Here is a 22,517-nt window from a genome sequence, read left to right as displayed (position 1 = left end):
GCAAGCTATTAGTCTGTTACCTCCCTCTTTGTCTTTTTACTCTATATTCCAGTTCAGCTATGAAGTGCTCCACCTGTCACCAGAGCATACCTTCCTAAATAGTGTGTTCATTGATGTTTGTCTAGGTGTCAAAGATCTTCTTTAACTCCCCCCTTGACTGTGTGCCCCTACAACATCTAAACAAACATGGAAAAGATTTCACTGCCTCACTTAGGGCCTGATTAGGACTTTGGTGGTCCTACAGTGGACGGTGTAACAAGCCGACTGCTGTAGGACCACCAAAGCTGTGGTGTGACCACCCACCAGATTAGGAGTTAAATCCTGGTCTGGCATGCGGTACTGTAATGGTCTGAGCGCCAGCTGCACTTTCCTGCTTGGTGTGGCATATATGTCACACTGTGCAGGACGAAAGGGGGTGCAAATCCAAGGGGGCCATGGGGTCTTGCTAGAGCCAAACGAAGGCCACAGGAAGACGCTGAGATATTCAAAAACTTGTTAGATATATGTAGTCAATAGGACTGTGTATTTTATTGCTCATTGTTGTGTGGTACGTTTGATAGTATGCTTGATGGGAATGAGAGTTGCGAATGTAGGTGTGATGGCTGGCATAGGGGTTCCTCTCAAACTAATCTTTCAATGTAATACGAAATGTTTATATGATTCTGCTCATGTTTGTAAATGTTTTTATGACTTATTGAGCACAAAAAATAGATAAAAATATTGTACAAAAAAATAAATTATTTTTGATAAATAAAAAATCCCAAAAATAATCATATCTGGGATAATGTCGTCTTTGTAAGTGATCACCATTGTGAAAATAACGATAGGTCAGATAAGAGGTTGCATTACTTTTGAATCCAAGGGGGCACAACATATGCCGCCCCCCGCATGCACCCCCTGGCCCAAATTCATCACTTTTCTTGCCATTCTGCCACCCTTTTCATGGAGGTTTCACCACCATGAAAAGGGAGGTGAAATTGCAACTCAAAATGTACTCGGCGGTGCCTGCTGCAGCACCATCAGCATATTCCTGCAGGTGAAAGACCGCTGGCCTTGTGGGACCCTTGATCCCGGTGGTGCTGGTGGTCTTGTAATTGTCCAACCACTTCAGTCATAATACTGCGGGCGGTCCTGCAGTTTGGTGGCGGTCAGACCGTCACCATGGGTTTTGTGGCCGTATGGAACGTCAAACTTGTGATCAGGCTCTCAGCTTCCATCTGGCCTACTTAGCACCCCTAACAGCTTCACTCTACCTGAGACTGCAGATTTATCTTGACTTTTCACCTCCAACAAAGGCAAACCATCAATGTAGATCCCTCCAGAATTCCTTTTTGTTGCTGTTATTAATTTATTGAGTTCAAATCATTATTAATCAGTACATATGTCTTGCTTTTTCATCAGAACACCTTAGTAAGACTTCAAAATGCCAGGACACAATGTGAATACTCTTCAAATAGGACTCTACACACTTTAGAATACTAAAATACATAAACAAAGCTCAACACCCATTTGCCAAGTAAAGGGGAATATTTATTCCCATGTATCAAATGGCAATTATGCACATGTAAAATAAATGCATATAGTGGACGTATATACATGAGAATAAATGCATAGAAAGATAACTGCATGTGCACAAGAATAAGTAATTAGACCTGCAATACTTCACTGGCTGTCTTTTTAGCATCATTCTTTCCAGCACGTCTGGAGAACCCATTGACAGTCTCAGGCAGAAGGTCTCAAACAGGCCCAAAAGCCATGGGTAGGATGTCCATTTTCCAGGAGAGTTCCTTTTGAAGCACCAAAAGCTAACATGGAGAGAGACTTCTAGAAGCGCCCCCTCCCTTCATCTGCACTGTAGGTGCTGGCTATACTTTCTGAGTTGAGGTCACTCAATGGAGCTGGCCAGGCTCTGATGAGACCTGAGGCAGAATTCTTCCAATACTCATCCTTGGACACTGTACGCATCCCGCACTGTCTGTTCTAGCAGCGTATCTCTCTCGCTTGGTGAAGTGAGAAACATAAACAATCTGTGTGTGCGCAAGTAAACTGGGCATGCCTGCATTCGCAACTGAAAGCTGATAGTGTCTTACCTGCTCTCCTAACCTTCCCAGAGTAACAGATAAGTTGACACCTCAGAACACAAGACTCTAGTCACCGGGGAAACTATGGCCATCACCTTTCGTTCTCTCACTCATGCATGTCCATAATAAACAAAAGAAAGCCATGAGGAAAGTAAGAGTTATTGAAACCATTGTGCTCCATCATGAAATACTGTCCTGCAATTAGAAAACACAAGCAAAACGCAAAATAATTAGCATTACTCACAAGCTATATACAACGAAAAGCCTTATTGTGGTGAATGATATCTTTGCCTAAGCCTAACCTCACTTCGTGAGCACAGTGATATATCAGAGATCTCTGGGATTAGATCTGGGCCCCATACCTGGCATTTGCTGTTAGCTGGTCTGTATCTCAGATTGTACAGAGCTGGAGCGTCCATCCAGAGACCTTTCCTCTACTAGATATTCTCCTCTATATTTTCAAAACAGCCAGTTTCGGCTTATGATATGCCATGCTAGAAATAGCAGCTGATATCTCTCTATTATGTCTGTGTGCTAGAATATGTTAGTGACAGACCACAAAGAAAAACAGGGCACAATGTTGTTTCAACTTGTATGAAATGCTGAGACTGAATCCCAGCAGAAGAGCTGAAAAACAAAAAACATGTGCTGCTTATTTCTAAAATAATAGTGTGGCAAAAAATCAAACACACAACTTCTTAACGTAAACAAAGCAAACACGGCCTACAACTTACAGTTAGTCTAACATAGGGCAGAACTACAGAGGGCCCTATAGGCAACTTACACCCCCCCCTTTGGTTAAGACAGCAAAGTAACGACTAACTAGATAATAAAACTTAAGGCGCAAGCTAAGCAAATTAAAATATTTGCTGATAATCATGTTATAAAAAAGAATTAAAATAATAATTAAAAAGTAACACGTCAATTTTGAAAACATAGCTGAATTAAGGTGTGTAGAAGGTGTCTACGATGTTTCTCACAAGTTAAAAAGACAATGGGCCTTATTTCAGCCTCTAAGTTGTCACGTTGGGTTACTCCTAATGTAGTTAGCTGAATTGATTTTAACCAATCTTGAATGGACGTTCTATCTGGATAGATTTCCTCATCATACAACTCTTCAAAATAAGCATGGAAGGTTTCACCTAATTAATCTTCCCTGCTTACTAACGATCTAGTGTGTACATTCTCTATTTGTTTAAAATGATTTCGGACTCTATCTGATTTGGCCTTCCAGGCCAATAATCTCCCAGCCCCTTCTCCATATTCAAAGTCGGCGAGCTTGCTCACCTCCCACCTATTGGCAATCCTGGTCTGAATTTTATTATCCAGTAAAGTTTTTAAGGAGTCCAGATAAGCCACTAGTGTCTGACGAGGTTCTTGTTCCTGGTCTATTACTTTATTAATCTTCACCTCCTGCAGCTTCATTCGGCGCTCATGGGATGCAATCTACTCCCTATATTGTCTATTCTTATAAGCAGTTTTAATTGTAATTAGGCCTCTCAAAAACGACTTCAGAGCATCCCAAACAATCATAATGTCTGCCGAACCTATATTAATATCCAAAAAGGATATCGTCTCCTGGATTAAATATCCAGTTACGGCATCATCTAAAAGGAGAGTACGGTCAAAGGTCCATACCTTCTGCTGTTTTTTCCCCACCAGATCTAAATCTAACCAAATCGTCGCATGGTCTGATAAATGGGGAGTCAGATAATCAATGTTCTTAATATTACCTCGTAAGTCATTACTAATTAAAACATAATCAATTCGCGATTTATGTCTATATTTTTTATTGTAAAATGATACTCCCAACTGAGAGCCAGATCTCTCGCTCCATATATCACATATGGCATATTGCTTCATCATTATTTTCAAATATGCCCTGGATTTGGATGGGATATTGGCCCTACTTTTTGGCGATTTATCCAATTTTGGATTCAGCACTATATTGAAATCTCCTGCGAGAATGATTGTATCGGGAAAATCCAGGAGATTTGCAAAAATAATTTTTAATGTAGAGGGGTCATCATGGTTAGGGTCATAATACCCTACTAGAGTGATAAGTATATTTTCCACAGAGATCTTAGCTATGACCCACCTGACACTTGTGTCTGTTCTGACTTCCTGGAGGGTCGCATTCACATGTTTTTTTATTAAGATGGCCACACCTCTGATGTTAACTGTCTGGCATGAGGAGGCACAATGCTCCACCCACCTGAACTTCCCGCAGATCTCACTAATCTCGTTTTTTGAAAGGTGAGTTTCTTGTAAAATGAATATCTGTGCAGGTGAGTCTCTTAAATATTGGAAAATGTTCTCCCTCCTGCTCTTAACTCGCAGACCGTTCACATTCCATGATAGACACTGTAATGTCCTCATGGGGGATTAAAGGATTGAATTTTAATTTTACCCCGTTCTGGAGAGCTCCGACGCCAAACCAAAAGTAGAGACTTTGGTGGTCCTACAGTGGACGGTGTAACAAGCCGACTGCTGTAGGACCACCAAAGCTGTGGTGTGACCACCCACCAGATTAGGAGTTAAATCCTGGTCTGGCATGCGGTACTGTAATGGTCTGAGCGCCAGCTGCACTTTCCTGCTTGGTGTGGCATATATGTCACACTGTGCAGGAAGAAAGGGGGTGCAAATCCAAGGGGGCCATTGGGTCTTGCTAGAGCCAAACGAAGGCCACAGGAAGACGCTGAGATATTCAAAAACTTGTTAGATATATGTAGTCAATAGGACTGTGTATTTTATTGCTCATTGTTGTGTGGTACGTTTGATAGTATGCTTGATGGGAATGAGAGTTGCGAATGTAGGTGTGATGGCTGGCATAGGGGTTCCTCTCAAACTAATCTTTCAATGTAATACGAAATGTTTATATGATTCTGCTCATGTTTGTAAATGTTTTTATGACTTATTGAGCACAAAAAATAGATAAAAATATTGTACAAAAAAATAAATTATTTTTGATAAATAAAAAATCCCAAAAATAATCATATCTGGGATAATGTCGTCTTTGTAAGTGATCACCATTGTGAAAATAACGATAGGTCAGATAAGAGGTTGCATTACTTTTGAATCCAAGGGGGCACAACATATGCCGCCCCCCGCATGCACCCCCAGGCCCAAATTCATCACTTTTCTTGCCATTCTGCCACCCTTTTCATGGAGGTTTCACCACCATGAAAAGGGAGGTGAAATTGCAACTCAAAATGTACTCGGCGGGGCCTGCTGCAGCACCATCAGCATATTCCTGCAGGTGAAAGACCGCTGGCCTTGTGGGACCCTTGATCCCGGTGGTGCTGGTGGTCTTGTAATTGTCCAACCACTTCAGTCATAATACTGCGGGCGGTCCTGCAGTTTGGTGGCGGTCAGACCGTCACCATGGGTTTTGTGGCCGTATGGAACGTCAAACTTGTGATCAGGCTCTCAGCTTCCATCTGGCCTACTTAGCACCCCTAACAGCTTCACTCTACCTGAGACTGCAGATTTATCTTGACTTTTCACCTCCAACAAAGGCAAACCATCAATGTAGATCCCTCCAGAATTCCTTTTTGTTGCTGTTATTAATTTATTGAGTTCAAATCATTATTAATCAGTACATATGTCTTGCTTTTTCATCAGAACACCTTAGTAAGACTTCAAAATGCCAGGACACAATGTGAATACTCTTCAAATAGGACTCTACACACTTTAGAATACTAAAATACATAAACAAAGCTCAACACCCATTTGCCAAGTAAAGGGGAATATTTATTCCCATGTATCAAATGGCAATTATGCACATGTAAAATAAATGCATATAGTGGACGTATATACATGAGAATAAATGCATAGAAAGATAACTGCATGTGCACAAGAATAAGTAATTAGACCTGCAATACTTCACTGGCTGTCTTTTTAGCATCATTCTTTCCAGCACGTCTGGAGAACCCATTGACAGTCTCAGGCAGAAGGTCTCAAACAGGCCCAAAAGCCATGGGCAGGATGTCCATTTCCCAGGAGAGTTCCTTTTGAAGCACCAAAAGCTAACATGGAGAGAGACTTCTAGAAGCTCCCCCTCCCTTCATCTGCACTGTAGGTGCTGGCTATACTTTCTGAGTTGAGGTCACTCAATGGAGCTGGCCAGGCTCTGATGAGACCTGAGGCAGAATTCTTCCAATACTCATCCTTGGACACTGTACGCATCCCGCACTGTCTGTTCTAGCAGCGTATCTCTCTCGCTTGGTGAAGTGAGAAACATAAACAATCTGTGTGTGCGCAAGTAAACTGGGCATGCCTGCATTCGCAACTGAAAGCTGATAGTGTCTTACCTGCTCTCCTAACCTTCCCAGAGTAACAGATAAGTTGACACCTCAGAACACAAGACTCTAGTCACCGGAGAAACTATAGTAACAGGCCATCACCTTTCGTTCTCTCACTCATGCATGTCCATAATAAACAAAAGAAAGCCATGAGGAAAGTAAGAGTTATTGAAACCATTGTGCTCCATCATGAAATACTGTCCTGCAATTAGAAAACACAAGCAAAACGCAAAATAATTAGCATTACTCACAAGCTATATACAACGAAAAGCCTTATTGTGGTGAATGATATCTTTGCCTAAGCCTAACCTCACTTCGTGAGCACAGTGATATATCAGAGATCTCTGGGATTAGATCTGGGCCCCATACCTGGCATTTGCTGTTAGCTGGTCTGTATCTCAGATTGTACAGAGCTGGAGCGTCCATCCAGAGACCTTTCCTCTACTAGATATTCTCCTCTATATTTTCAAAACAGCCAGTTTCGGCTTATGATATGCCATGCTAGAAATAGCAGCTGATATCTCTCTATTATGTCTGTGTGCTAGAATATGTTAGTGACAGACCACAAAGAAAAACAGGGCACAATGTTGTTTCAACTTGTATGAAATGCTGAGACTGAATCCCAGCAGAAGAGCTGAAAAACAAAAAACATGTGCTGCTTATTTCTAAAATAATAGTGTGGCAAAAAATCAAACACACAACTTCTTAACGTAAACAAAGCAAACACGGCCTACAACTTACAGTTAGTCTAACATAGGGCAGAACTACAGAGGGCCCTATAGGCAACTTACACCCCCCCCCTTTGGTTAAGACAGCAAAGTAACGACTAACTAGATAATAAAACTTAAGGCGCAAGCTAAGCAAATTAAAATATTTGCTGATAATCATGTTATAAAAAAGAATTAAAATAATAATTAAAAAGTAACATGTCAATTTTGAAAACATAGCTGAATTAAGGTGTGTAGAAGGTGTCTACGATGTTTCTCACAAGTTAAAAAGACAATGGGCCTTATTTCAGCCTCTAAGTTGTCACGTTGGGTTACTCCTAATGTAGTTAGCTGAATTGATTTTAACCAATCTTGAATGGACGTTCTATCTGGATAGATTTCCTCATCATACAACTCTTCAAAATAAGCATGGAAGGTTTCACCTAATTAATCTTCCCTGCTTACTAACGATCTAGTGTGTACATTCTCTATTTGTTTAAAATGATTTCGGACTCTATCTGATTTGGCCTTCCAGGCCAATAATCTCCCAGCCCCTTCTCCATATTCAAAGTCGGCGAGCTTGCTCACCTCCCACCTATTGGCAATCCTGGTCTGAATTTTATTATCCAGTAAAGTTTTTAAGGAGTCCAGATAAGCCACTAGTGTCTGACTAGGTTCTTGTTCCTGGTCTATTACTTTATTAATCTTCACCTCCTGCAGCTTCATTCGGCGCTCATGGGATGCAATCTACTCCCTATATTGTCTATTCTTATAAGCAGTTTTAATTGTAATTAGGCCTCTCAAAAACGACTTCAGAGCATCCCAAACAATCATAATGTCTGCCGAACCTATATTAATATCCAAAAAGGATATCGTCTCCTGGATTAAATATCCAGTTACGGCATCATCTAAAAGGAGAGTACGGTCAAAGGTCCATACCTTCTGCTGTTTTTTCCCCACCAGATCTAAATCTAACCAAATCGTCGCATGGTCTGATAAATGGGGAGTCAGATAATCAATGTTCTTAATATTACCTCGTAAGTCATTACTAATTAAAACATAATCAATTCGCGATTTATGTCTATATTTTTTATTGTAAAATGATACTCCCAACTGAGAGCCAGATCTCTCGCTCCATATATCACATATGGCATATTGCTTCATCATTATTTTCAAATATGCCCTGGATTTGGATGGGATATTGGCCCTACTTTTTGGCGATTTATCCAATTTTGGATTCAGCACTATATTGAAATCTCCTGCGAGAATGATTGTATCGGGAAAATCCAGGAGATTTGCAAAAATAATTTTTAATGTAGAGGGGTCATCATGGTTAGGGTCATAATACCCTACTAGAGTGATAAGTATATTTTCCACAGAGATCTTAGCTATGACCCACCTGACACTTGTGTCTGTTCTGACTTCCTGGAGGGTCGCATTCACATGTTTTTTTATTAAGATGGCCACACCTCTGATGTTAACTGTCTGGCATGAGGAGGCACAATGCTCCACCCACCTGAACTTCCCGCAGATCTCACTAATCTCGTTTTTTGAAAGGTGAGTTTCTTGTAAAATGAATATCTGTGCAGGTGAGTCTCTTAAATATTGGAAAATGTTCTCCCTCCTGCTCTTAACTCGCAGACCGTTCACATTCCATGATAGACACTGTAATGTCCTCATGGGGGATTAAAGGATTGAATTTTAATTTTACCCCGTTCTGGAGAGCTCCGACGCCAAACCAAAAGTAGAGACTTTGGTGGTCCTACAGTGGACGGTGTAACAAGCCGACTGCTGTAGGACCACCAAAGCTGTGGTGTGACCACCCACCAGATTAGGAGTTAAATCCTGGTCTGGCATGCGGTACTGTAATGGTCTGAGCGCCAGCTGCACTTTCCTGCTTGGTGTGGCATATATGTCACACTGTGCAGGAAGAAAGGGGGTGCAAATCCAAGGGGGCCATTGGGTCTTGCTAGAGCCAAACGAAGGCCACAGGAAGACGCTGAGATATTCAAAAACTTGTTAGATATATGTAGTCAATAGGACTGTGTATTTTATTGCTCATTGTTGTGTGGTACGTTTGATAGTATGCTTGATGGGAATGAGAGTTGCGAATGTAGGTGTGATGGCTGGCATAGGGGTTCCTCTCAAACTAATCTTTCAATGTAATACGAAATGTTTATATGATTCTGCTCATGTTTGTAAATGTTTTTATGACTTATTGAGCACAAAAAATAGATAAAAATATTGTACAAAAAAATAAATTATTTTTGATAAATAAAAAATCCCAAAAATAATCATATCTGGGATAATGTCGTCTTTGTAAGTGATCACCATTGTGAAAATAACGATAGGTCAGATAAGAGGTTGCATTACTTTTGAATCCAAGGGGGCACAACATATGCCGCCCCCCGCATGCACCCCCAGGCCCAAATTCATCACTTTTCTTGCCATTCTGCCACCCTTTTCATGGAGGTTTCACCACCATGAAAAAGGAGGTGAAATTGCAACTCAAAATGTACTCGGCGGTGCCTGCTGCAGCACCATCAGCATATTCCTGCAGGTGAAAGACCGCTGGCCTTGTGGGACCCTTGATCCCGGTGGTGCTGGTGGTCTTGTAATTGTCCAACCACTTCAGTCATAATACTGCGGGCGGTCCTGCAGTTTGGTGGCGGTCAGACCGTCACCATGGGTTTTGTGGCCGTATGGAACGTCAAACTTGTGATCAGGCTCTCAGCTTCCATCTGGCCTACTTAGCACCCCTAACAGCTTCACTCTACCTGAGACTGCAGATTTATCTTGACTTTTCACCTCCAACAAAGGCAAACCATCAATGTAGATCCCTCCAGAATTCCTTTTTGTTGCTGTTATTAATTTATTGAGTTCAAATCATTATTAATCAGTACATATGTCTTGCTTTTTCATCAGAACACCTTAGTAAGACTTCAAAATGCCAGGACACAATGTGAATACTCTTCAAATAGGACTCTACACACTTTAGAATACTAAAATACATAAACAAAGCTCAACACCCATTTGCCAAGTAAAGGGGAATATTTATTCCCATGTATCAAATGGCAATTATGCACATGTAAAATAAATGCATATAGTGGACGTATATACATGAGAATAAATGCATAGAAAGATAACTGCATGTACACAAGAATAAGTAATTAGACCTGCAATACTTCACTGGCTGTCTTTTTAGCATCATTCTTTCCAGCACGTCTGGAGAACCCATTGACAGTCTCAGGCAGAAGGTCTCAAACAGGCCCAAAAGCCATGGGCAGGATGTCCATTTCCCAGGAGAGTTCCTTTTGAAGCACCAAAAGCTAACATGGAGAGAGACTTCTAGAAGCTCCCCCTCCCTTCATCTGCACTGTAGGTGCTGGCTATACTTTCTGAGTTGAGGTCACTCAATGGAGCTGGCCAGGCTCTGATGAGACCTGAGGCAGAATTCTTCCAATACTCATCCTTGGACACTGTACGCATCCCGCACTGTCTGTTCTAGCAGCGTATCTCTCTCGCTTGGTGAAGTGAGAAACATAAACAATCTGTGTGTGCGCAAGTAAACTGGGCATGCCTGCATTCACAACTGAAAGCTGATAGTGTCTTACCTGCTCTCCTAACCTTCCCAGAGTAACAGATAAGTTGACACCTCAGAACACAAGACTCTAGTCACCGGGGAAACTATAGTAACAGGCCATCACCTTTCGTTCTCTCACTCATGCATGTCCATAATAAACAAAAGAAAGCCATGAGGAAAGTAAGAGTTATTGAAACCATTGTGCTCCATCATGAAATACTGTCCTGCAATTAGAAAACACAAGCAAAACGCAAAATAATTAGCATTACTCACAAGCTATATACAACGAAAAGCCTTATTGTGGTGAATGATATCTTTGCCTAAGCCTAACCTCACTTCGTGAGCACAGTGATATATCAGAGATCTCTGGGATTAGATCTGGGCCCCATACCTGGCATTTGCTGTTAGCTGGTCTGTATCTCAGATTGTACAGAGCTGGAGCGTCCATCCAGAGACCTTTCCTCTACTAGATATTCTCCTCTATATTTTCAAAACAGCCAGTTTCGGCTTATGATATGCCATGCTAGAAATAGCAGCTGATATCTCTCTATTATGTCTGTGTGCTAGAATATGTTAGTGACAGACCACAAAGAAAAACAGGGCACAATGTTGTTTCAACTTGTATGAAATGCTGAGACTGAATCCCAGCAGAAGAGCTGAAAAACAAAAAACATGTGCTGCTTATTTCTAAAATAATAGTGTGGCAAAAAATCAAACACACAACTTCTTAACGTAAACAAAGCAAACACGGCCTACAACTTCCAGTTAGTCTAACATAGGGCAGAACTACAGAGGGCCCTATAGGCAACTTACACCCCCCCCCCTTTGGTTAAGACAGCAAAGTAACGACTAACTAGATAATAAAACTTAAGGCGCAAGCTAAGCAAATTAAAATATTTGCTGATAATCATGTTATAAAAAAGAATTAAAATAATAATTAAAAAGTAACACGTCAATTTTGAAAACATAGCTGAATTAAGGTGTGTAGAAGGTGTCTACGATGTTTCTCACAAGTTAAAAAGACAATGGGCCTTATTTCAGCCTCTAAGTTGTCACGTTGGGTTACTCCTAATGTAGTTAGCTGAATTGATTTTAACCAATCTTGAATGGACGTTCTATCTGGATAGATTTCCTCATCATACAACTCTTCAAAATAAGCATGGAAGGTTTCACCTAATTAATCTTCCCTGCTTACTAACGATCTAGTGTGTACATTCTCTATTTGTTTAAAATGATTTCGGACTCTATCTGATTTGGCCTTCCAGGCCAATAATCTCCCAGCCCCTTCTCCATATTCAAAGTCGGCGAGCTTGCTCACCTCCCACCTATTGGCAATCCTGGTCTGAATTTTATTATCCAGTAAAGTTTTTAAGGAGTCCAGATAAGCCACTAGTGTCTGACGAGGTTCTTGTTCCTGGTCTATTACTTTATTAATCTTCACCTCCTGCAGCTTCATTCGGCGCTCATGGGATGCAATCTACTCCCTATATTGTCTATTCTTATAAGCAGTTTTAATTGTAATAAGGCCTCTCAAAAACGACTTCAGAGCATCCCAAACAATCATAATGTCTGCCGAACCTATATTAATATCCAAAAAGGATATCGTCTCCTGGATTAAATATCCAGTTACGGCATCATCTAAAAGGAGAGTACGGTCAAAGGTCCATACCTTCTGCTGTTTTTTCCCCACCAGATCTAAATCTAACCAAATCGTCGCATGGTCTGATAAATGGGGAGTCAGATAATCAATGTTCTTAATATTACCTCGTAAGTCATTACTAATTAAAACATAATCAATTCGCGATTTATGTCTATATTTTTTATTGTAAAATGATACTCCCAACTGAGAGCCAGATCTCTCGCTCCATATATCACATATGGCATATTGCTTCATCATTATTTTCAAATATGCCCTGGATTTGGATGGGATATTGGCCCTACTTTTTGGCGATTTATCCAATTTTGGATTCAGCACTATATTGAAATCTCCTGCGAGAATGATTGTATCGGGAAAATCCAGGAGATTTGCAAAAATAATTTTTAATGTAGAGGGGTCATCATGGTTAGGGTCATAATACCCTACTAGAGTGATAAGTATATTTTCCACAGAGATCTTAGCTATGACCCACCTGACACTTGTGTCTGTTCTGACTTCCTGGAGGGTCGCATTCACTTGTTTTTTTATTAAGATGGCCACACCTCTGATGTTAACTGTCTGGCATGAGGAGGCACAATGCTCCACCCACCTGAACTTCCCGCAGATCTCACTAATCTCGTTTTTTGAAAGGTGAGTTTCTTGTAAAATGAATATCTGTGCAGGTGAGTCTCTTAAATATTGGAAAATGTTCTCCCTCCTGCTCTTAACTCGCAGACTGTTCACATTCCATGATAGACACTGTAATGTCCTCATGGGGGATTAAAGGATTGAATTTTAATTTTACCCCGTTCTGGAGAGCTCCGACGCCAAACCAAAAGTAGAGAAAAAAGGACCTCAGCTGAGATGCAAAGCGAATGAATTTTTTCTTTTTTATCCCCCTGCCCCCACACCCGTGCCCCCCCTTTCCCACCCCTAACACCCACCCACTCTTCCCTGGAGAACCCTACCCCCATTTACCTGGACAAGTCCAGATTCTACCGGCCGGCATGCTCTAAACTACTCCAGTTTAACTTTTTAACTATTTCCAAAGCTGTATATATAAATTCATGTCTTGGAGTCAGCTTTAGAAGAAAGAACCTGTAAATGTAAATATAAGTGTAAGTGCAAGTCTAAAGAAATTACTATATATATATTTTTTTTTTTAATTTTCTTTATCATACGAGGGGATGCTAAGGGGGTTATTTTAGATTCTCTAGGAACTGCTCTGCTTCTTGCACTGATTGTATAAAATACATTTTATTATTAAACATAATTTTTAACTGTGCGGGAAACTTTAATTGAACAGTTGCCCCCAATCTCTTAAAGTCCTCCATTCTTTTACCTAACTCCCACTGTCTATCCAAAGTAGTACGGGAGAGGTCTGACCTTATTTCAAAAGAAAAAGAAGAGTCTGTTGATTTTAAGGTCTTCAGTTTAAGAGCTGCTGTTAATATTTTCTCTTTCAAAGAGAAGGTCAAAAAGTTAATTAGAATTTTCCTAGGTTTTATCCGATTAGGATGTCTTCTGAAAGGATCCCTATGGATTCGTTGAATGTCCTTCTTTAATTCGTCCTCTGATTCTTCAATTTGTATTGTGTCTTTAATGAGGGTCACGATGAAAGATTTAAGGTCATCACCTTCTTTCCCTTCTGGAATATTAAAAAATTCGCAAATTATTGCATCTTGAGTTGTTCTCTAAGGATTCAACTCTATCTCGGACGGCGGCTTCTTCTTTTTTAAGTGTAGAGATATCCGCTTTGACACCTCCCGGATCATTCTTAAAGACTTCCATGGCGCACTCTAAGGCCACTGTCCTTGAGCTTAAATTATCTATTTTTTTCTCTAAGGATTCACAAAAAAGACGAATCTCCCCTTGGTTAGATTCTGAGACGGCGAACCCTTTTTTGATATCTGAGGCCATTGTGAAGAACAGATTTTCCAAAGGGCCACTACATCCATCCGCTACTCCCACTGCTCCCACTGCCCCCACTGCCCCCACTGCTACCATTGTCCTTATATCAGACCCCCCACTGTCTTCTATGCATGTAGCTGTTGACATACTATTCTCCAGAATAGCCACATTTTCAAAATCCTTTAATGGATTTGATTGATTGGCTGATGGCTTGACTTGCTGCGCTGCTGATCCAAGGAGATTCGAAGAGGGGTCAAGAGAGGAGCAAGAATTGGGCAAAAAATCAAGCATGGCGGCAGAAGTCGCAGTCAAAGGCAGGGAGTAATCTGTATCCATGCTAGACGATGAAGACGGCTTTACTAACTCTGCCAACTCGGAAACCTCTCTTACAGCTTCCCCCTGTTTGACCACATCCAACACTTCGGGGAGAACTCTAAAATACGACCTTAGTGAAGGCATTATTCTAATTTTAGCATCTGCTGGTATACCTCTCTTCCTTGAGGTCTTAGTATCCTTTCCTTTATATTCCGGAGAATTCTCCCTGATGCCCCCTCAAAACCTTTAATTAGAATGATTTTTTTATCTACAGGTGGTTTATTTATCTCTTTCTTCTCCTGAACATTAGGTTCCTGAGTCTCCGTATCTTGGGCTGCCCACTGCTTCCTGCCCCTTTTAACTGTTTTATTGTTTTTATTTTTTTTGGCCTTGGGAGCTTTCTCTATTACCTTATCTTTTACCACCTGTAACTTACTACTAGGCAGAGGGGACGGGTGGGGGGCAGTATAGCTAATGTAGAGGACATTGACGACAATACACTATGCCTCACTGTTCCAACCCCCCCCCCCCCTCCGGCTCCCCTGTCTCAGACAGTACGGTGGGGAGGACTTACCAAGTTTAATGGAACCCCGGGGCCCCAATAGCTCACAGTCCTGGTGCTCCTCTGTACTGGCAGTCAAAGTTTGTCCACCTTCCTCCACAGCAATGGCGACAGCGTCTTTCTCTCCTCTCGCTGCCTCTTCCTGCTCCAGCGTGAGCACTACGGCTGCAGCCGCCCTCCCTGTGCTGATGCTGCCCACCGCACTCCCACTGCAGGAGCGACCGCCGCGAAGGAACCCGCGTGCCACATGCCCCCGGCCTCTCCTCCACTCGAACGCAGCCCAGAAGCAGCGCGGGAGATCCGATGGAGACGGAGGCTCCCAGCGCATCTCAACAGGCCTAAAAACACTCCCACAGGTAATAGAATTAATTCCGAAATGCTTTTCCTCCTAAGGTAATTAAGTAACTAGCTGACTCGTCTTAGCGCACAGCATTATACATATATATCCCGGAGCAGAGGAGCTACCAACGCCGGCCTATGATCGCTCAACTCACGGCCGCCATGTCCTCCCAACTTAGAGGCTGAAATAACGCAGCAAGAAGTTAGGAAAGCACTCTCAGAATGTAAAAAGGGTAAAGCGGTTGGGCCAGACGGTCTTCCCGCTGAACTCTATACAAAATTGGGGGATGCAATAATTCCTGTCATGTCTGATGTTTTCAATAAAATTCTAATGGACGGGGTTCAACCACCCACCACATGGAAAGAAGCAAATATTACCTTAATTTTGAAAACTGATAAACCCCCTACAAAATGTGGGTCATATAGACCCATCTCCTTGTTAAATTCAGATTACAAGGTATTTTCAAAAATACTGGCAGATAGACTGGGGGCAGTAGTGGGGGATTTATTGCACACTGACCAAAAAGGCTTTGTAAAGGTAGGAACCTCTTCGACCTCACTCATGATTTCATTAGTGCAATAGATGTTGCGTCTAATTTTTCTCTCCCCTTGGCGGCAATGACGCTAGACGCAACCAAGGCTTTTGACAGAGTCAACTGGAAATATCTCACGGCAGTTCTTGAGAAGTTTAATCTTGGGCCAAGATTTTGTCAAACTATTCGCCTTATATATAGCGAGCCTTCAGCAAGGTTGGTGGTAAATGGTAGAGTGACTAGGTCGTTTAAAATCAAAAGAGGAACTAGACTGGGCTGCCCCCTCTCCCACGCTTCTTTTTGATCTGTATATAGAGCCGTTTGCTCAGCGTCTTAGAGATGAGGCAGCTATCTCATCATTTAAGAGTGGTTCATGGGAGAGGAAGGTAGCCCTGTACGCTGACGATATTCTTGTGCTCTCCTCTGATTTGGAATCTTCTTTTCCCCAGGTCATCAATCTAGCGCGAGATTTCGGTCATGTCTCTGGTTATGAGATCAATGCAGATAAAACGGAGATAATGACCTGAAATTTGCCTGAGTTCCGATACCAAACCAAAAGCGAGTTGCGCTACTTGGTAGTTAAAATAGTCCCAGAGATAGATAAGATAGCTAAAGTAAACTTTGGGAATATCTTAAAAGAGAGTCAAAAACTCATGAAATGTTGGGTTCATCTTCCATTATCTATCTTGGGAAGAGTGACTCTGATAAAAATAATAATTTTACCCAAAGTAACCTTTTTGTTTTCCACTCAATTTTGAGAAATCGTTGATAGATAAGTTCCAGCAAGCTATCAATGGGTTTGTGTGGGCCTATAAATCCACTAGAATATCGTGAAAAAAATGAAGACGGAGAAGGGAGAAAGGAGGTCTCACTCTCCCTGATATACAGTATTATGCTTGGGCCTTTCAGCTTCTGCACATCAGAATGTTGTTAAAATCCCCAGACTCTTCTGGGAGAGGCAAAATGTTGTTAGCTATGCTACAACAATCGAAGCTTCCATATGAAGGCTTTCTATTCAAGTATGGGGACAAAAAATTCTTTAAGAAGGTTAGACTGAAAGTCCTAAGTGGCGCAGCTCAGAATTGGGCCAGGATTAAAAAACTTACGGGTATTGAATACTACTCTAGGTTAGCTCCTCTGTGGGATAGTCCAGGAACTCCTAACTGTCTCAAAGATTTGTTGGCTGTCCCCCTAAAAATAGCTGGATTATTAACATGGGGAGACCTAGCGGTAGATGGAACACTTCTACCATGGGCGGAATTAAATGATAAACTGGTGGACGGTATGTCTAGATTTAAATATCTGCAGTTAAAAAGCTGGTCTCAGGATCTAAAAAATTTGATAGGGTTGGAGAACCCTTTGGAAGAAAATCTGGTTAATAGACTAGCAGGAAAGAAGGAAATCTCATTCTTCTACTGGGCAATTGAAGAAGCTATCAATGGTGATTTTGAACTAGCCGGAGAGTTGTGGGGAGAATTCTTCGCAGGGATAGATCTGGTGGACTTGTGGCAAAGTTCTTATGACACTCTTTTTTCAGTTGTTAAACCAGCTTAGCTGAAGAGGAACCACTACTTCACCACAAATAGAGCTTATCTCTCCCCTGCAAGGCTCACTAAAATGTCCAATGCCCCGCCAGCTAGATGCAAAAAATGTAATCTGGAGAGTGTCCCGGATGTACATATGTTTTGGGAGTGCCCATCTCTTTCTGTATTTTGGGAGGGAGTCAGAGACTCCTTAACATCTATTTTGGGCCATTCAATACAGATTTCTCTTAAGCTTATTATCTTTGGTATATTAGGTGACATCACTGGCTGCAATAAAGGCTTTTTGTTTTTTGCCATACTATTTGCCAGACGGGAAATATGTAAGAGATGGGTTGAGACTATACCACCTACACACTGAGACTGGCTATCCGCCCTGTATAAAACATCAAAAACAGACCTGGCCAGATTGAAGAACTCTAAGAAGAGAATTATTTGGGACTGCCTGTTAAATTGGACTTCAGTTTTTAATTTTTTTTTATGTCCTATGATTAAGCCTCAGGGAAGCTCTCAGACTGTGCTGGTTTGCGCTACTACCCTAGGGGTCCTAGCTCTCGATTAATGGCAGGCCACCAGCATCAGTCGTCGGTTTTAACAAACCCGTAGAGAGCACGATCACCCTCTCAATAACAACAGGAGGTCAGTAACTTGGAGGAAGTCGGTATGCCACTGGTAGGTGGGGGACAAAAAAAGGGTGCAAAGGTTTACCCCAAGGCCTATTTCTCTTAACAGAGTAACAGCGGCGACCTTCTGATTTCAAGTCAGCTGGGGTCGGAGGCGAATGAGGGAAAAAAAAATAAGACAATGGGCCCGATTCACAGAACTAACTTAAGACAAAATCCTAAACTTACCACCATTTACTCATTTTGGTATTCACAGAAGGCACTTACTTATTTTGGTATTCACAGAAGGCACTCATTGATGAGCAAGTGCCTTCTGTGAATACCAAAATGAGTAAGTGCATTTACTCATTTTGGTATTCGCAGAAGGCACTTACTCATTAATGAGTAAGTGCCTTCTGTGAATACCAAAATGAGTAAGTACCTTCTGTGAATACCAAAATGGTAGTAAGTTTAGGATTTTGTCTTAAGTTAGTTCTGTGAATCGGGCCCTTTGAATCTAAAACGGATCCTGTCTCTACAGACGATAATTGTTTGACCTCCCAATTCACCATCTCCGGAGAACAGACATGATCCTTGGTCTCGATCAATGCTGAGAGAGTAGCTGGGTAATTTGCATCTGTATTATTAGAGACAACATTTAATGGTCTATTTGCTAAAGCACTCATTTTGGTTGAAAGGAGTGGCCACAGCTCACATTCTGAAGTAGAGGTAGGCCCATGGGCCAACTTTGAAAATAGGTCGCTAATGTACTAATCAAAAAGAGCCGATGTCGGAAGAGCCCAGCAAATATTTAGTGCCCATTTGAAGGGGCACTAGCTGCTGAGAAATACAGTTTGTAGGCAGCTAAACCAGGCAGTTTGGGATGCCAATGACCAATCAAGGTCCAGTTCCTGGAACCAGAAGATTCCAAAGAATAAAAGTATGCCATCAAGACACAGCTCAAGTGGGAGTAGTTCCAGTGGGCTTGCAAAGAGAACATCCATTGTAGATGAGCAAAACTAGTATCCAGAATGCTTTCTCAAAGGACCATATTTAGTAAGAGTATTGCTGGGGCTGGTATTCCTTTTAGATAACAGGTAAAATGTGCTACTGACTCATTACATGTGGCGTGTATGGTCATGTGTTTACAACCAAGTGAATGTCTGACAGAAAAGTTGCATTTCTTTCAAATATGAAAGACCTCTATGTTGACACAATCACAACAATACGAAAATGGGAATGACCATAGTTCATTAATAAAGCTGCCTCCTAGTGGTTCATATCTACTGACAGTGAAATGTTTCATGCAAGCTGTAAGCTGGAATGCTGAAATCAGCAAAGATATTATGCTGTGTATTATCCAGACGGCTAAAGGTGTTTCTGCAATAGCGAACGGGACCTGTTCTAACTACTCTAGTTGTAAAATTGTACATGTGGCATCTTTCTTAGCCCTGAGTCGTTCTTTACATGTCGGGTTGAAAGGCAGGAATAGCTGGCTCGAATTTAGACAGCACCAATGACCTCAACCATTTTTAAGGGTTTGAAGCGTCCAGCTAAACTGCATGATAGATCTAAGCTGACTTTGCCCATGGTACAATGTAGACATGTCCCTTTGCATGATATCAATTACAGATGACACAATGTTATTCAAATTGAAAATGTGAGAAGACAGCGTATTAATACTATTATCAACAAAAACAAGCACCTTATCCAAATTATCTTAATTAAATTATCTTAAATGTGCAGCAGCTTCCATTGGTGACAATTTCATAAATACATCTTTTTGAACATGGAGACTTAGGACATAATAGGAAGTCTGATAAGTCCATGTCTTTGAACAGGAGATAAATATATTGTTTTACTGCAGACAGTGTGAAATGTTCCAACATAGTTGACACAATTTCCCCACTGAATATGTGTTAACAACACCTGAATGTTGTGAGTGGGAATATCAGGGACCAGGTATGCTTGCCTTTAACCCCAGTCTGGAATTCAAGAAACAAGCATGACAACTATTTGTGTCTGCTGACCACAATACCCACCTCTGAGGACCTGAATGTGTGAAATAAAATGTTTAATTCTGCAAATTCTATTGAGCTATTTTTCAGCATAATTTGTCACATTTTGCCAATTTTCGAACCGGGCTATTGAGGGAAAATGTGGTGCATACATTTCTTTTATTTTCGCTATTCCTAGACATGTGGTCTGTTGAACTGTGTCATTTCGAAAAATAATTTGTGTTGGAATTAAACAGGCCCTGAACTTGCCATGGTTTGGTAGCCAACATTGACTCAGATATCCTTCCAATAAGGATAGTCTTTCACAGCTAATTGGGTGACATAAAAGTCTGTGTATATTAGCTTAGTTTGTGTAAGCATATATTTCTTTGATAGGGTAGGGACTAGCTTAAAATATTATGATATTGGGTCCGATGTATCAAATCCAGAAAAATATGTGAAATTATCCCTATATGTCCCTTGTGGGGGAGTAGGGCAATGTTCCCACTTTCTGTAATCAAAAATGGTGCATTGAACACTCGCTCAGTGCAAATAGTGATGTCCCTAATCATAGTAACAGAACATTTCACCATAATTAGCAGAATTTAGGCACAGATCCTCTGATTTGAAAACAGTGTAGTATTCCAGCTCAGAGAGCATGGAGTTTACAGTTTCCACATTCAGATCATTAGAATGTAACCGAGGTACAATTACATCACCCATAAAAACCCTAAACACATATGGTACCTACAGAATCTCTGCAGGTCCGAATATATTGAAGGGAACCTAATCCCAAACAATTTCATCAATTATTGGTAAGAGCTGAAATATTCATGAGGGATAAGTCTCTTTTTAACTTATGTGAAGATGAGTGAGGTGTCCAGACCTCATAAACCAGTTTGGTAGCAGAGGGTTCTGGTAGATAATGGGCATTAATCAGCAAGAAAAAACTGTTGCAAATCCAATCCAAAGGATTAGAAAAAACAAAGAAAGTGTTATCCAAACATATATCCAAGGTGGGACCAGATAGGTGTGTTTAGCCACCTTGGTGTTTAGGTGTGTTTAGCCCTGAAATGATAACACAGATCTGTGCAGAAGGAGTGTCTAAAATGGAAAAATCAGCCAAAGAATCAGAAGAAGAAAAATCACCTCGACCCACACAATACCCAGAAGCAGTGAATCAAAAAACTAGTGTCTCAGGTATCAAAAAAGGGCCAGAAAAATCCAGAAGAGGTGTATCCAAAAAAGGTGGATCTATATAAACAACATCAGCTGCTTTAGATGCAGTAGCAGGAACAGTGCTCACTTCAGTCTTGTTGCTGGTAGTTGTAACGGATGCAATGATTAACTGTTTTGCATTTGCCCCCAACACGGGCAGAAACGGCTTTGGTGGTGCCCACTAGCTTTAGAAAAATTTACTCTATAGTAGGGAGAGGAGTTAGGGTACTAACAAGGACTCCTCATGGCCTACTGTTGAGAATCGCCACATAGTGTAACTTGATGTGATCAATGGAGACAAAGCAATTGTCCTTAGAACAAGGAAGCGGTGGCAAGGCTACAGTTCTTGTACCTTGAATGCCAAGGACTGGCACCGATGATTGGTATGCTGAGCCAAATTCCTTCTTTTCTCACATGAGATCCCCAATTTTTGGAATCCAGCCAGAAGGTTCTGGTTTCTCCTAGATTCCTTTGGAGGCAGACATATTCAACTGTTCGTTGGATTGGGTGTCACTGAAGTTTTGTAGATCCTGTAAGACAGCACAACAATTATTTACGTTAAAGGGCGTGGCTTTCACCGCAATGTCAGGACTGTGAAAGTCAGGATCTTACATTTTGATGCCATAAAGTACTTGGTATGGGGTCCGGACAGCCAGAGATCTTTTAGGGAGATTGTTAAGTGCTCCTTGCAACCCATAGAGGTGATGGATCCAACTGTGCCCTGTGACTAATACTCTAGCTGATAAGGACTGCTTTAAGTCAAGGTTCATCCTCTCCAAAAAAGAATTGCCCTTGGGTCAGTATGGAGAAGAATAATACACCTTGATACCCAGGGAAGCCATAGTATCCCAATACGCCTTAGAAGCGAAAGCCGGGTCCTGGTCCAAGTGGAATGTACTTCATGCATGTGTCCCAATAAAGACTTGCATGTCTTTGATAACAGTGCGAGCGTCAGCTGAAATTTGTGGCCAAACCCAGAGGAACCTTGGAGCAAAAATCAACTGCAACTCAGATACTTTTAAACACAGTATCAGAAATCAGTGGACCCCTATGGTCCAAATAAATGCAGCCAAAAGAATTGTTGGAAATTAGGAGGTGTGTCTGCGGTGGACGAGCCACGGTCAAAGCTTTAACTTGTTAACAAATGTCCCAAAATAGGACATATTTCCTGGACTGTTGATATTGGCT

The sequence above is a fragment of the Triturus cristatus genome, chromosome 6 (genome assembly GCF_964204655.1).
Source record: "Triturus cristatus chromosome 6, aTriCri1.1, whole genome shotgun sequence".
In the NCBI taxonomy this organism is placed as follows: Eukaryota; Metazoa; Chordata; class Amphibia; order Caudata; family Salamandridae; genus Triturus; species Triturus cristatus.
This window is presented reverse-complemented; position numbering follows the sequence as displayed.